Source organism: Metopolophium dirhodum, chromosome 1 (genome assembly GCF_019925205.1).
Source record: "Metopolophium dirhodum isolate CAU chromosome 1, ASM1992520v1, whole genome shotgun sequence".
NCBI classification, from domain to species: Eukaryota; Metazoa; Arthropoda; class Insecta; order Hemiptera; family Aphididae; genus Metopolophium; species Metopolophium dirhodum.
The window spans coordinates 86,805,133-86,822,929 of NC_083560.1; the positions used below are offsets into that span (position 1 = coordinate 86,805,133).

Below are 17,797 nucleotides of genomic sequence, written 5' to 3' on the forward strand. Positions count from 1 at the left end.
GTGTCAACCCGCAGCTGAGTCCTGCAATTATAATATTATAACTTTATTTATAAGTACAAAAATATACCCAAATAGTTATATCTCATTGTTATAAACACCAGCATGGGTTTTCCGTTTCCGATCGTCGAAAGCCGAACCCGCAGGACGCTCAACCGTACGTCCGTACAGCGAGCTACGCACACACAGCACTGTCAGACATTGGTCTTTGCGGCAGATGTCTTAAAAATAATATTAAACTTATTATAAAATTCTAAAAGTCATAAGTTATAACCATTTTCACTAGTTATTTTTCAAGCTTCTCGTGCTTGAAATTGTACAGTTGTTGTTATTTTCTCTTTCATTCTCGTTATTTTCATTACCTATACCTACTCCGCGGCAACGTCAACGTCAACTCTACGGAAAGTAATGGATTATCAAAATAGTGAATTCTCAATTCCTGCAATTGTTAGACAGGTAATTATACACCTATTTTGGTTTTTATTCAATATTTTGGGCATATATATATTTATATATAAGCGTATAACATTTGTTCTTATCGTTTAAGAATCAAAAAGTAAGTCCAATATCATTTTATGTATTAATTTTACAATGATGTGTTTTATTTTTATATTTTTAATTTTATGGGCTGTGGCCTGTGTACACGATAAGTATTAAAATAATGCTTTGATTTTCAACTTCAGTATCTTGTTCATACAATGACATTTTCAAATGTAATTTTTGATGAAAAAATAAATTTAACCTACTGTAGCCTGTAGTAGACTAATGCCTAATATTAAAATTAATTACTTTAATCACCACAATATCATAAAATATACCTACTTTGTAATATTATAGACTCGCTCAGAATCATTTTTCGTATTCAATGATTTTTATCATTGAATTCAAATTTAACACCATCCATTACAGTGACTCACTTGTAACCTACTGTACAGGAGATCAACATCCACTTGCCCATATTTTTTTTATTGAAACGGTTATCATTTTATTAAATAGGTATATAGATACCCACATAAATCTTTATAATTAAATAATAGTTATTAATTTTCCATACATTATCATAGAAACTAACCAGAAAACGTTGGGTGATAGCTACATTTCCCGACAGTAATGATTATAGTGTCATACCAACTAATTGGGTTTTAAAAACTGTTGACGGAGATGGCAATGCAATGGTAAAATGTGTGTGGCCACCTAGGACATTACATGTTACGAGTGATGTACTAAAAGAGGCTTTGGAACCATTAGATGATTGGAACACATACAGAATAAAACTATATGAAAATGGCAAAGAGTATAGTATGTATCTGTCTTATAGTTACCTACATTAATGAAAATAAATCTAGGCTAGCATAGGTATACCTAAATTTACTATTTTTGCATAAACAATTTGTACTTAGGTGATTTTAGTAGAGCGTGGTACAGGCATGTTGCATTATCTGAGGAATCAGCTTCTGAAATTGAGCAGCAACATATTCAAAAGAAAAACAAAAGATTGTACGGCCAGTGAGCAATGATACCTGAAGATTCTGATACTTCAAGTGAAGAAGGTTATCTATAAATTAATTTTTTTTATAATAGCTTACTTATTTTATTTTTAACTATAGGTATCAACGTTGTTCAACAGAAAAAAAAAAATAAAGTTCCACAAACTGGTATGACTGAACAAACTGTTTTAAATAACATTGCCGAGCCTCAGTTCACCGAATTAAATAATGTCAATTTAATTCCGCCCTCGAGCTCAGAAAATGTATCGTTCAATATGGGAATGACTCGAAGTTTTAACATACCAGAGGTAAATAAATGAAACATTATTTTTAGGAACTTAAATAAAAGATTGAATATTTGAATTTAAAAAATAATAATCCTCAACATTGATAAATTTTTTTGTACTACAATTTTCTTTGAATTTCTAAATCAATTATTTTTAGTTAGTTACTTGTTTTTGTTTTTAAATATTAAACTCATTCTAATCTAACCCCAAACTATTTAAATATTAGGGTCACATACTTAATTGTATTAAAATTGCTTTTTAGGCCATTAGGTAGGTATTTCATGATAAAAATATAATTTATGTTTCATATAATTTGTACATTGTACTATAAATTTCATTATTCATCTATCAAGAAATTTATTTTTGTTAAAAACATAGAGTAGCAGTACATTACCTCAACAAATTGATATTAACACAATACCACATGAAATTCATCCGGTGTACAAATTAAATCCAATGGATCGTTTGGATAAAACTGAACCAGGTTTAATAAAATTTAATATTTGTTATGAACATTTTTAGTTGTGTATATCATTGAATACTTAAACATTTTATTTCATATTTTTTATATTTATCATTTATAGAAATCATTCAGATGGATAAACAGAATCCATCTATAGAACTATTAAATTTAATTTATATGGAACAAATTCAAAGTAGGATCAAGTATGATCATTTATTATCTAAACTTGATCATATTGAAAAAGCTGTTAATAAAATACAGTAATAAACAACATTTCAACTGCATTACCTAATTTTGATGGAAATTTTATGTCAAATTGGCCCATGAACAACGAGCAAATGTTTAAAAATGTTTCAAATTGTTTATTGGACGATTCATTTGTTTCATTAGTGGTACATATTATACTGCTATAATAATATAAATCATTAATTTAATTCACAACATTTTAATCTATATTTAAAAACTTCAGGATAATTTTTTTATATCTATTGGCGGAAATATAGTCAAAGAAAACATAAAGAGAGTTCTTGCCAACAATTTTTAGTAATGAGTTTGCCATACGTTGTTTATGGACAGGAAGAGGAAAAGATATTTCTACAAAATTATGTGACACTAAAATTGTAGTAGTATTAAAAAGTAAAAACATTTATTAATAATAGTTATTTTTCACATCTAACTTTATTTATTTTTTAAATCTATAATTAATTACAGGATGTATAAGGAATGGTCAAAAGGATTATAGTGATGCTTTATTTGAGTCAATCAGTAGTATTTAAGTATTCAATACAATAAAATATTAAAATATAATAAATATAAAATATTTATTAAATTATTAACATCAATAGTTATCAGGGTTTGAACTTATGTTACAGTAACTACACGGCAAATTTGCAATATTGTAAAGGAATAGCTTTACGCACTCAATTCATGTATTCGTATATAAGTATTATTATACTCGGAGAGGCAGTTCTCCTTGGGTTGTTATGGTCTCCTAGACGTAACCTCATATTAGAAACTATATCCTATTTTGGCAAACTAATCAAGGGGAGCGGCCAACAAGTCACGAGCGGCGGTTGCGAGAATAACAACTTATTGAACCAGCTACATACACCGCCCCGTCCATGCGCAGGATCCATCAAAGGAACCGACATCATATATAGGAGGGCTGGAAACACAGTAAAGACAGATGTACCTGGACCAGCAACGCAGAAGCGACTTCACGCCACTAGCCATATACAGGACGACGACTACTACTACTACTATTACCACGACGATACTATACATTTTATATTTGTTCTAATAAAACATTGTATTATAAATCTAATTTGGCTACCATTATTTTCAAATCATCTACATAGAGAATCCCTGAAGGGGCAGCACGTAACAATATCTACATGTAGGTAATATAATTTGTTATTTTATTTGAGTAACGAGTTAAGTAACTTAATTACATTTATCTCTTAGTAACGAGTAAAGTAACTTAATAACTTTTAAAAAGTAACCTACCCAACACTGACGTTCTATAATGTATAATCAATCATCAATGGTATCTAATATAACCTAATACAGGGCTAACCATGAGAAAACAGTTAATTAGACACAACATAAAAAATACATGTATTCAGTACCTGCAGACAAGAGTACTTTATAAATTTTTACATATTCTAACTTTTAATTATAAAAAAAAAATACATTTTTATTGATTTGAAATAATTTAAGATGATTCTTCACTCTGTTCTTCATCACAACAACCAATACAAATATATTTTAAATGATCTGGACACACCCATTTGTAACAACGTTCACATGATTTTCTCGTACTTTTGTTTCTTGCTCTTCCACACAAATAACATCGACCAATTCCCTTAGGACGTTCAGGCAAAATAGGTGTATCTTCAACGAGGCCTACAATTTTCATACCACGACTCCTAATATGTTTTGGTAATTTTGAATTTTTAATACGTCTTTCAATATTTGGTTTCATCAGTTGTAAAGCTAATGCTTCTAAAAAGTCTGATCTTTTAGATTTATTGTTGATATTGTTAAATTTATACACATTTAAAGCATTTATACATGATATATTAGTTAGGTTAAAAAATATGGTAAGCGGCCAACGACGAGAATTTCTTGAAACGTCATATAGACTACACATTTGGTCTAATCTATCAACGCCATATTTAGTTTGGTTGTAAATTGTAATCATCTCTGGTTTTTGTTGATCTCCTGTGTCTTGATCGATAGAAGCGTCATTATGCAGAGTGGATAGCAGTATAACTACTTTATTTTTTTTCGGGACATATGAAGTGATTGTGCAATCTTTTTGGAAACCAAATAATGACGAATTTATTTCCCTATTTTTTGAAATTGAAAATTCTTTTGGAATACATGTTTTATTTTTTCTTAAAGTCCCCACTACTGTCAATTGTTTTTCAGTTAGTAAATATTTTACCACTGGAAGTGAAGTGAACCAGTTATCCATGGTTATGTTCCTTTTAGTACCTTCCACTGGCTGAACCATTCTTTTGACAACACTTTCCGCACTATTATTCATTTTATAAGGACCATTTGGTTGTTGTCCGGCATAAACCTCCAAATTAAATGTATATGCATTTTTTACGTCTACAAGAGCGAATATTTTTATTCCGTGACGGGCAGGTTTATTTGGAATATATTGTCTGAACGAACATCTACCACGGAAAGCTATTAATTGTTCATCTAATGTCAAATATTAATACTCGGAATAAAATTATTTTGAAAATTTTGCACTAGAACTTCAAAAAGTTCCCTTATAGGAGCCAATTTATCAATTTCGCTTCTTTCTGAGCGGTTGGTAAAATCGTCAAACGCAAATTTCTAACTAAAAATCTAAAACGTTGAACATTCATAGTTAGATACACAGCCTCAAGTCCAGTTCCCTTGGAATCATCAAATAAATTAAATATATTTTGTCTACTAGATTTAGAAACTCCTGCAAGAATTAAAATACCAATCAAAGCTTTAATTTCAACATCATCAGTTTCCCTAGCATCTCGAGCACGTTCATAATTTTCCTTCACAAAAGATATTTTTATATTTGTACTTTTGACGATAATATTTATTACAACTTCATCAAAAAAAAGAAAAAAACATTCTAAATGAGTTTTCATATTTTTTGCGATCGATTTTGGACCAGGTAAATGAACAATTATATTATGAGAACGTGTCCGATGGGTACTAGTAGGTGCTTTCTTATTCCATCTAGTTTTATCCTTCCCAAAAAAATATTTATTTTGTAATATTGGACCAACATCATCACTACTTGACTCACTTTCATTTTCATAGTCACTATTTTCCGTATCCATGTTTTCATTATTAATGTCTACCTGATCCCCCAACTCATCTTCACTGTCAATGTCATTTCCATCAATAAGTTCATCTTCATCTTCTTCTAGCCATTGTTCAATATCGATTGTGTTGCTCATTTTTTTATTATTATTTTATAACTAATACGTAAATAAAAACTTTGATTAGAAAATAAACGGAAAAAAAACGGGCGTGAAAGATCGCGCGGCATACACTGGTAATCCAACACACTTTGAATTCCGATAACAACGAGAACTTATGCGACCAGTAATCGGAAACAAACTAATTATATTAAGCAACATATTATTCGAAGGTACTGAAAAGATAAGATAACTTTATTGGTTTTCAATATACGAAAAAACCATTTATTTTTAGATGGATTACAATAGTAATCCGCGTGACCTACGCAGGGTTAAAATATATACCTTCAGTTTATCATTCATATTATAAAGATCTCACTACTGAAACCCAAGTAGATGATCCTATACTTAACTCTGATGAAGATTGATTAAAATTTATTATAATTTTGTATTAAGATTTCTGTTTCTATTTCTTATTATTTTTGTTTGAATATTTATTTTTATTTTTGTTTGACTTACAAGCATGAAGTCGTTTATTTACACATTCATTTTAACATTGATATTACAAAAGAAAAATTTTTATTTTCTATTGAAGTTGTTTTTTTTTTTTTAATATTTAAGCATTTTAAAAATTAAAAAGATTTAACAATATTGTTTTATGTTGAACACATGGGATACTGATTATATTGATTAGGTGTCTATAATTTTAAGATTTGTATATTAATTAAAGTAAGTATAGGTAGTAGTTGTATTTACTATCAATACTATCTTAGATAATATTATTATGTACAAGTTTAATAAGAGTTATATCTGTTACGTCCCAACCGACGTCGATATATACATCAACGCAGAAATAAAATACGTGATGTACTAGGTATGATGAATGTTTATTAACGTAGTACAAAAATACAATGTTATAATATATGGTGTAAAAGAGTGGTGTTACGACTCTTTAAAGGTGCGATTCCTATGCACGCGTCTAGAGCCGCGCGGCCAACGCGGCGTGATTTGAATTTTGGCCGCGCGATCCAATATTGATTCCTATGTTCGCGTCAGGAGTCGCGTGGCTAACACTATATAGGACTAGAATTAGACACGTAGCCACGTGGGTGCCACGCAGTTGTATCAAGTCCTTTGTTTGGAACGGTTATACAGTGTATTTATATATTATTGAGTGTTTTCAAATAATACCAGTTTAGTTATTACCTTTAGTTTTACTATGTCCTTAACAAAAAAACAAAAATTAATCATAAAACTACTTCTTTTACAAGAAGTAAAAGAAGAACAAGCCATCATAAAACACGTACTATCAAATAAAAAAAAATGAAGTGCATGAAATATACTTAACCAGGGAAGCTGAAGGATTTTTCAGTGTCCTGATAGAAAAACATTTATGGCGAGACGAAACCAAATTCCGGGAATTTTTTAGGTTAAGCTGGGATCAATTTAATTACATATTGAATCTAGTCGAGGAAGACATAACAACTAACCCAAGTATCAAAGTTAAAAAACCAATAACTGCTGCTGAAAAACTAGCAGTCACGCCGAGGTAATGTTACATAATATGTTATAATATAACTTATACTTTATAGTAGGTACCTATGTAATATTAATTTTTAAATATTGTGTATAAAAACATTTTTATTAATAATAAATGAAATTCAACTTCTCGTTCAATAAAAAATTAACAATGCCGTATAAAAAAATGATTTCGATTTTAAATATTTTTTTATTTTTTTTCGATTTTATGTATAATTTAATTTTGTTTTTATCTTTCAGTTTAAAACTTGAATATCTATTATTATTTTGATATTAGTGAAATATTTTCAAGTTATGAATTATTACTATATAGGGTCGAGTAGTGAGTACGACAAAATATGACGGACGCGTAGCAAAACTGAATAAGTACAAAATAAAACTATTTTAGGTTATTTAACTGGATAGCTGGACTGTCTGTACATTATTATTGGTTAATATGTACCTAAAAGCACGACGCACGGACTATTTTTCCAAGCATTTTATTTAATAAGCAAAATGTGGGTATATCAATAAAAAGTTGCAATAAAAACAATAATCACTCGTTGAACGCTGATTCCTTATCGTATATTATATATTATGTATATAATATGTATTCTAAAGATTCTATTCTAGAATATTCTAGAATATTCTATTAAGAAAACAAAATATTCGACATTATTATTTTCTATGATTATAGATATTTGTTATTAGTTATTACTATACACACTATATATTATAATACCCATCGACATAATATGCATTATAATAATATATTGTCAACATTACCCAATATGGCAATGCATGGTGCCTATGAACAATATAAAATATATCTAAATATTAAATACATATTATATCAGTATTGAGTTCAGACACAAAAATAACTAAATATCAGATGACTTACTAAGTATACATTAAGTTTACATGATAATATTATCAAGATAGAATATTACATTTTAATCTAGATAATTATGCAGATGTCAATAATTTAAATTTTCTAGATACAAACTAAATTATATCACTCTACACTGACGGGTACGCAATAAATTGTCAATTAATTTTGATATTTCATTAATATATTATTTAGGTATGACTTACCACTTTTCTTAAAGGTATCTGCTATTAACTTCCAAACATTATCTCTAATCTGTTGATCTTTGTAGTTGGGATTTTTCAAGTCATATAAACATGGATGTCTGCTGACACATTCAGCCAACTGAATGTCTTCTTCTATTGTAAATGACCCTTTTGAAGACATTATTTAAAAATTGCACTGTTGAACTTTGAAAATTAAGACGTTTGATTACAATATTGGCGAAAATATAAACCTGTGTTGGTCACACTTTGAAAGTGTGATCAATTGTGATTAGCCGCGCGGCTCGTGCGATTTGACTCCTCTCGAAGCGGTCGTCGCCTCGCGGCGCTAGGCTCGCGCGACCGTCGCGCGCGGCGGCCACGGTCATAGGAATCGGTTATATTTAAAAACAAGTAAAGTAGTACCTGCGCGGCGATTTTTCCCCATATTTGGTGAATTTTTACATTGTTGGGGATTTGGAGAGAAACTTTTAAAGAAATTGAAGTTTTGGGGATTTTTAAGAAATTGTGTGCTGTGCTCAATATGAACAAATTTAATACATTAATTATACAAATTTTCAGAATATGACCCAGTATCTCAAGTTCAAAAAAAATTGTCACAAAAAAATGTTATCAATGTTTTTCATGGTTTTAATCACCCGCAATTATCAAAAAAAAAAAATCGTTTCGATAGTTGACAGTTGTAACTATCGCGCATTCACGCTCTTATTCGCGATTCTATTGTTATAAGCCCGAGTGCACATGCCACTTGGTTATCTCTTATCTATGACTGTATAATCAATGAAGAGTATGGAAATGTAAATTTTAATTTTATACTAACTACAAAGTACAAACCCAAAACATCTGAGCAAATTTGGGATTAAAAAGTAAGTTTTAATTTATATAATTAATAATAATTATATAATATTTATTGTTTAGTGACAAGTACTGATGATGAATATGTTCAAGGCAATAGTCCTCCTCCAACTCCATGTGGCAAGAAACAAAAAACATGGCATTACGAACATAAATATCAAGAACACTGGGAACAAGATAAAGATTACAAAAAGTGGATCGGACGTAGTAAGAAAGGACATTTTTATTTTTACTGTAGATCTTGTTTGAGCGATTGCAAAGGTGGGTTGTCGGCAGTGAAAAAACACCAGTCATCGAACAAACACAAACAAACTATAAAAAATGTCAAAGTGACTTCTGTTTTTGATATGCCTTCTACCAAAAATTTGATTTCGTCTGCCCGTAAAGTAAAAATTGCAGAAATTCGTATTGCATCGTTTATTGCAGAACATAATTTGCCAATAAATTCGGTTAACCATCTAGTTGGGTTAATAAAATCTATTGATTTACAACCTAAAGAATTAGAGAAGTTATCATGTAACAGAACTAAATGTACAGGTCTCATAAATAATGTTGTTGGAGCTACAGGATTTGAAAACATTATAAATATTACGAAAAACCATAGATTTTCGATTCTAGTTGATGAATCGACGGACCATAGCTGCATAAAACATTTAGCGATTGTTGTTCGAACATGTATAAATTTTGAAGTATCTGACTCATTTGTTACCTTGTTGCCATTAGCAGATGCCACATCACAAAATATGTACGAAGTTATTACTATTTTTTTTAATAATCATCAGATCCCATATAAAAATAACTTAATTGGATTTGCTTCTGATGGGGCAAATGCGATGATGGGTGTAAACAATTCATTACAAACCAAGTTAAGAGGTGATATTCCAAATTTGTTTATATTAAAATGTGTTTGTCACTCATTGGCCTTATGTGCAGATTATGCCTGTAAAAAATTGCCAGATACAGTTGAAAACATGGTTCGATCTATTTATACATATTTTCAACAGAGCTTTAAACGTCAAAAAGAATACGAGTCTTTTCAAACTTTCTGGTCAATTAAGCCACATAAACTGTTGCAACTATCAGGCACCCGATGGCTTTCTGTATTAGCTGCCGTTGAGCGTATTTTGGAACAATACAAAGCTCTCCAATCATTTTTTCGTCTAGAGAAATTTGAAGATGTGTTAAATGGAACAAACATTTCTAACTATTTAGATGACCCAAAAAACAAATTATATTTAGAGTTTTTAACTTTCATTTTGCCTACAATAGTAAATGTAAATCTCGAATTTCAATCAGAAGCTCCCAAGTTATACTTGCTTTATGATCGAATTGCTTCCGCTTATAAATTTATTCTACAGTGCTACATAAAACGAAATATTTTAAATAATACTGACATTTCAGTACTGCAGTACCGTAATCCTGAAAATTATCTACCATCAGAAAATATATATTTGGGACCTGCAGTAGCTGTAGCTTTTCAAAACAATGTCTTAACCTTACAAGAAAAAGAAACTTTTCAAACTGATTGTTTAAGTTTTCTGGTAGAATGTGCCAGGCAAATATTTGTTCGGTTTCCATTTAATTCAAATGAAGTAAAATCATTAAAACAAATGACATTTTTAGACCCAAACAATGTGAAAAATACGTCATCTTTAGGATTGGTTTCCATATGTTTTCCTAAATTAGGAAATGACCCAAATGAACTTGACAGAGAATGGCGTTTATTTATCAGTAACGTGAACATTGACAAAGACAAGTCTGTTCTTTCATTTTGGAAACATAGTCTTACTATTCTCAAAGGTGATGGTACACTCATGTATCCTGAAATAAATAACTTTGTTACTGGATTACTATCACTACCACACAGTAGTGCTTGTGTAGAGAGAGTGTTTAGTGCTGTAAACATAAATAAAACAAAATTAAGAAATCGATTGTCTACAGAAACATTGTGTGGATTGCTACTGTCGAAACAGTTAATAAAAGAATGTGATAATAAAACCTGTTATAATTATGATGTAACAAAAACCACTTTAGACAAACATAAGGCAGGTAACTAAGAGACTGATAAATGAGACTGTTTTTTTTTTATGTATAATATAATATAATATATATAATTTGTTTTTTATGTTTTTATATTTGCTGTTAACTATTTAGTTAATTCATTATATTTTATTTCAATTTGGTTGATTATTATTAATTTATGTTTATATTGAAACAATATGTTCACTAAGTTTGTGATATTAATTTAATAATTTGTTTTTTATGATTTTATAGTTTTGCTGTTATTACACCATACACATTTAAGTAAAATATTTGTTTTATTTATTTTTCCTCATCTTCAAATGATAAATTAATCCTTTTTTAAAAAAAATACTTACCAAACTTAAAATCGATCTTAGTAGATATCTTCTTGGACAGTGACTTAATAAACATAAACATTATAAACATTTAACATATTATCAACATTTCTTCTTTTATGATATTCAAAAAACTAAACAATTCCAAATATGAAATAATGATAATTTTTAATGTTATATGTATAAATTCATCATCAATAATCTTAATAAAATTTTATATAAAAAAATTCCATAGTAATTATTATTTTTTTTATTACTGTCCATACTTGGAGAATTTTCGAAACTTTTTTGTTATTCTCCGCAGAATTTCAAATTTGCAACGCGGCAACACTGCTGCGCGGTTAAAATTAAATCGCGCCACGTCGGCCGCGCAGCTCTAGACGCGTGCATAGGAATCGCACCTATAGAATTTAAACTGTGAGTGGTGTAACGACCTGACTCTGAATGTCCCTAACCGTCTGAAGAGCTCTTGTCCTGGGCTTCTATATATATGATTGTTTCCTTTGGAGTGGGTAAATGTAGTAGTGTCTAAGCTCGGTCATGAGACAGAGTTCGGGTCTCGTATTTGGTATGCTGGTCGACTCGTATCCTGCGTATGGGTGTTGGCTTTCCAGGAAAGATACGTATGTGACGGCACCTTCTATAGTTTAATTGTTTTCTCTACGCAACGACCTCCGCATGTTATACTACACTAATTGCCTTATTAGTTATAGTGTCAAATATTATTAGAAACGGGCGGCGCGCTGTACATAGTTAATATATTATGACGACTTAATACGTGGGTACGTAACATATCCACTATGCCCTAATTTTAAGAGAAACAGTTTCTACAGTATTAGTCTATTATTAATAATTAATAATTTATTGACTAATAGTTTATACCTATGTCAATAATTTGTTGCACCAATGAATAATAATTAATATTAGTCATGTGTATTAGGAAACAAGTCAAATTAAAAAGTACTCAAAAGTAATAACTTATATGGTAAAGGGAATAAGTCCAAAAAAAAATGCTGTCCAAAAGGAATAAGTCAAAATAAATGATGTCCAAAAGGAATAAGTCATGTGCTAAAGGGAATAAGTCAAAATAAATACCGTACAAAGGGAATACTATTTGACTTATAAGTCCAAAGTTAATCCAATATTTTAAGTTTCGAGAAAACCCATGTTTGAAGAGCCAATTCAAAAACTTATGTCAAAAATATTGAGAAATAATTTTAACGTTTGAATGTTGTAGATAGTTTTTTTTAGTTTTCTCCAAACAGTGTTTTTTTACTTATTTCCTTTTGACCGGGCACCGTCCAATTAATAATAAAATATCTCTTATTATAATAATATAAATTTGCGAAGAAAATCGAGCCTTAGTTTTATCTGCAACACATACTTTCTGCGAAACTAAATATTTTTTCTATTTTTTGTTTTTGTTTTTAACACGTTCACCGCCGATCGTATTTATCAATTAATGTAATGTATATTGTTATACCATATAAATTTGCGAAGAATACCCTGGCTTAGTTTTAGTGTGCACCACATGCTTTTTGTTAAACGAATTTAATATTTTATAATACCACAAACATAATAATGCAAACCAATCAATTGTTTTATTCAACTTTCTTTATTTGTATTTATTTATTAACTTTAGAATGAGTAATAATATAATATACAGAGGCGTACTGAGGGGTGTTCGGTCCAGTGGGAAATCACGGTCACCGGCCCACATATAAGCAAACCATACATTGCTAGAGACCCATAGGAAATAGAGAGCTCTCATTGGTCCTATTACATTTGTGATAACATGATAAAATTATCAATATTTACAAATTTTATGCTTTTTCTAATTAGAATAGATTTGTTAATTAACATTTTTAATTATTTAATAAAATGATTTACCCACCATCATTTAAATATGAAATTGTCAAAGATGACAATGTAAATATAACTTTAAGATGTGATGTGAAATCTATGGAAGACATCAATGTGTGGGTTGCTGAGTTTGGTAAAATAAATTATTTAAATTGGAACGTTAGAACTAGTGTTCCAAATGGGCAGCGAATTGTGTGTTCGTAAGTATTTTATATTGTATTTACATTGCTATTTATGTTGTAGAAATCTTAACTAAAAAACATCTTTAAACATTTTTTAGAAAAAACTTTGTTTGTCAACATAGTGGATTTCAGAAGCCTAGTATATCTGAAAATCAAAAAGGAATTTCGAAAAATGCTTTTTCTAGTTCATACATGAATACATGATTCATATATAAAATTTAATGACAATAAAGTATAAGTTCTCAAGTTAAAATTCAAATCACGTGTATAGGTATGTACATCAAGTCAATTTCTACAATTCATAATAATAATAAAATATAAGTTCTCAAGTTAAAATTCAAATTACATGTATAGGTATGTACATCTAATCAATTTCTACAGTTCATAATAATAATAAAGTATAAGTTTTCTAGTTAAAATCGCCAAACTGCTTGCAAGACATGGAACGTACAAAGTAACGTGTTACTTTTTGGCCAAATATTATTGATGGCATTAATTTCAGCTGACCTTTGATCAGTCAGAAATAAATTGGGATATCCCTGTCCACAAAAACTTTCTAGAACAGCTTCATTTATTAATTTAAATCCTTGACAATAACACTCATACGTTTGACCTTTTGTTAAAATGATGGCTAAAGGCACTGCCCCTGCAGAACTTGGGCACATAACAAATGTTATTGAATGATTCAAAGGATCACATGCACTTGTGCTGTCTACAAATATTATTTCTTTTGCCTCTTTCATTTGATGAGCTCTTCTCATAATGGGTGTTATAACAATTACAGCAAATGGATTTTCTTTGAATAAAACAGTAATGCCATTTTTACTGTATATTTCTTGTTTTTCTTTTAGTTTCTATATTAAAATTAAAATAATAAAGCTACATTAATATGTATGCTAACCTTACTTATTTGTATTATCTGTATCTAATATTATGTAAGTATACTATTCTTTATTGCTATAATTGGATATTTACCTCAATTAATCCAACACCACTACGTGGACCTAAATTCAAACTTCTCCAAACATCATACCAATAACGAACCGTACGATAACATGGATTAATGCCTCCATTAGCAAAATGTTCCAACGTGAAATCCTCTTTTAACTCCAATAATTATTGTTCATGATATTTTTGTGATTCAGTTATACCCATTCCAGAATCAAAATACTCATAAAACATATTTTTTAAATCATCACCAGCCGGAATAAATCTGAGACTTTCAGCAGATTTTATAGTATGGGTATGATGATTATATATTTCTATACAACATACTAAACCTTTCTGTAATATAAATATTACATATTTATTGTAATGCTTATATTATTATTATTATTATTTATTTTCAATTATTAAGTGTTGTTAATTTTTAAATCACATCATTAATTGGAAAATATTGTGGATGTATTGTTTACAATACTATACCAGAAACAATGTAATACAATATAGACTTTATTATTTGTTAATAAATAATGAACACAAATTAATTAATTTTATATATTTCTATGTAACATACTAAACCTTTCTGTAATATAAATATTAAATATCTATTTATTGTAAAGCTTGTATTATTATTGCTTATTACCAATTGTTAAGTACATATTAAGTGTTGTTAATTTTTATTTTTTAAATCACATCATTAAAGTATAATATACAGTGTAATACAATAAAGACTGTATAATACAGTGGAAAATATTGTGGATGTATTGTTTACAATACTATACCAGAAACAGTGTAATACAATACCAGAAACAGTGTAATACAATATAGTCTGTATTATTTGTTAGTAAATAATGAACACAAATTTAAAGTACCAATTTATTTTTATCAGACAGACATAACATAAATTGTTTACTATGACTTGTCAATCAATCTGTAAAAATGTAGAATTCATTTTTATTTCACAAATTTAACACATATTTGGAGTCTGCAAAAAAAAAAACTAATTGCGAAAATTAAAATGAAAATAGTATCAGAATAATATATTACCATAGATGATCTGGACAAATTCACAAGTTAAACAAAAAGACAAAAAAATTAATTATGAGTTTAATTGAATTTATAAATGGATCTTTCTTCCTTGTAGATACTGTGTCCAGTTTAATAACAGCCTTAACCTTAGCTGGACATTCAGCATTTTTCGAAATTCCTTTTTGATTTTCAGATATACTAGGCTTCTGAAATCCACTATGTTGACAAACAAAGTTTTTTCTAAAAAATGTTTAAAGATGTTTTTTAGTTAAGATTTCTACAACATAAATAGTAATGTAAATACAATATAAAATACTTACGAACACACAATTCGCTGCCCATTTGGAACACTAGTTCTAACGTTCCAATTTAAATAATTTATTTTACCAAACTCAGCAACTCACACATTGATGTCTTCCATAGATTTCACATCACATCTTAAAGTTATATTTACATTGTCATCTTTGACAATTTCATATTTAAATGATGGTGGGTAAATCATTTTATTAAATAATTAAAAATGTTAATTAACAAATCTATTCTAATTAGAAAAAGCATAAAATTTGAAAATATTGATAATTTTATCATGTTATCACAAATGTAATAGGACCAATGAGAGCTCTCTATTTCCTATGGGTCTCTAGCAATGTATGGTTTGCTTATATGCCACCGGCCCAAATAGTGGTGGCCTGAAGGGTGATTAGCCCCCCAAAAAATAAACAAACCCCACCCCCCCCCCAAAAAAAAAAATCTTAAATAAATATAATTAATTGTTATAAGGTACCTATAAATAACATGTACAATTTAATTTAATTAGGTCAAATACGTACTCTGGTGTGTGTTATGTTACATACTGATACTATGGGTCTAGTTAACCTAACCATCAACCATGGCAAATAATATGATGCTATAGGTTTTTTTGTAATAAAAGTAGGTTGAACCAGAACAAGGAGGTCTTTTGATAATTACGTGTTTCCCATCAATAGCCCCGACACATCTAGGGAAATTCCAACGTTGGGAAAATTTATTTTCGATTTCTTTCCATTCATCAACTATTTTAGGTACCTGCAAATAATAAGATTAATACATTAAATCAGTTAACATAATTTTAATAAATAATAAATATTATAAAAATAAATATATATGTGTAATATATGTTATTTATTAACTCATCGTTGCGAAATTTATTTAATAAATCTACATTATTTGTACATTATCATTTTTGTACTATTTCTAGGATCAATCACAAAACAGTGAAGAAATAGAGCCAGATGAGGACGGTCAAAACTGCTCAGAATATGTTGTGTCTAACAACGAAAGCAGCTGCAGAACTCCACAAAGAGAAGCAATCAACAGAAATGAAACCACCAGCAGTATCAGTGAAAAGGGTCAAAAAACGAGTAGTATCCGACGAAAACTCAAATTCTGAAATATCAGTCGCGATTTAGCAATTGGACAAAATTGCACAGAATGCAGCAGAGGAGAAGCCATAAGACCAGTTCGGAAAGTTTGTTGCGGCTGAGCTTCGTCAGTTGCCGCAGCGACAAGCAATTTTACTACAGCAGGAAATTCAGAATTCTATCATTCGTTCTAAGCTAACATCTTTGGAGCCTGCGGATAATTTAAATTCCCGAGAAGCAAGTCATATTCCATTTTCATTGTCTACCTCTTCAAATGACGATGATGTTTTAAAACAGGTTATGTTTCAAACATTTGGACCAAGTTCGGTGTAATACTAAATATGTACATATAAATATTGTAACTATATTTTTATTAAATACATTTCTTTAAAAAACCGTACTGTTTTAGTTCGCAAATTAATTGAAAATCATGTTTTATATATTATTTTCAATGGTAAAGGGGGCTTAACCTATTGATAGTGGTTTATGTATTTTTTTTTAAATGTCATTTAATATATTTTGCATACCTATAACTACGTACAACTGTTTTAAAAAAAATCTTAAAAAAAATATTTGAGTAGTATTTTAAATAACTACTAATCAATTTCAAAAAAGTATATAGAATACTACTAAAAAAAATTTGTGCTAAAGTATTTGAATATTGCTTAAATACTTATAATATAATATTTGGGACAAATTTTAAATACTAATTTTTTAGTTATACAAATATTATTTTTTATATTCCAGTCTTGTGTCAATATATCTTACATTACAAGAAATATAGAAATGATTTTAAAATTGCATTTTTAAATTAATTTTTATTTACCTCAATGAATGGTCGAAGGACGAAAGAAATCGCCGATATCACTTCAGGCAAAAATATCGATATAGTCGATTCGGGAA

The 17,797-nt window shown here is 29.2% G+C and overlaps 3 pseudogenes; 1 reads left to right on the top strand and 2 right to left on the bottom strand.

Annotated features, from left to right (window-relative positions):
* The first annotated feature begins 405 nt into the window (after positions 1-405).
* LOC132943365 (uncharacterized) lies at positions 406-1,558 on the top strand (annotated as a pseudogene).
* Positions 1,559-13,936: 12,378 nt separating this feature from the next.
* On the bottom strand, positions 13,937-15,367 carry LOC132943381 (uncharacterized; annotated as a pseudogene).
* A 165-nt stretch (positions 15,368-15,532) lies between these two features.
* Positions 15,533-16,164, bottom strand: LOC132943390 (uncharacterized; annotated as a pseudogene).
* Positions 16,165-17,797: the final 1,633 nt, after the last annotated feature.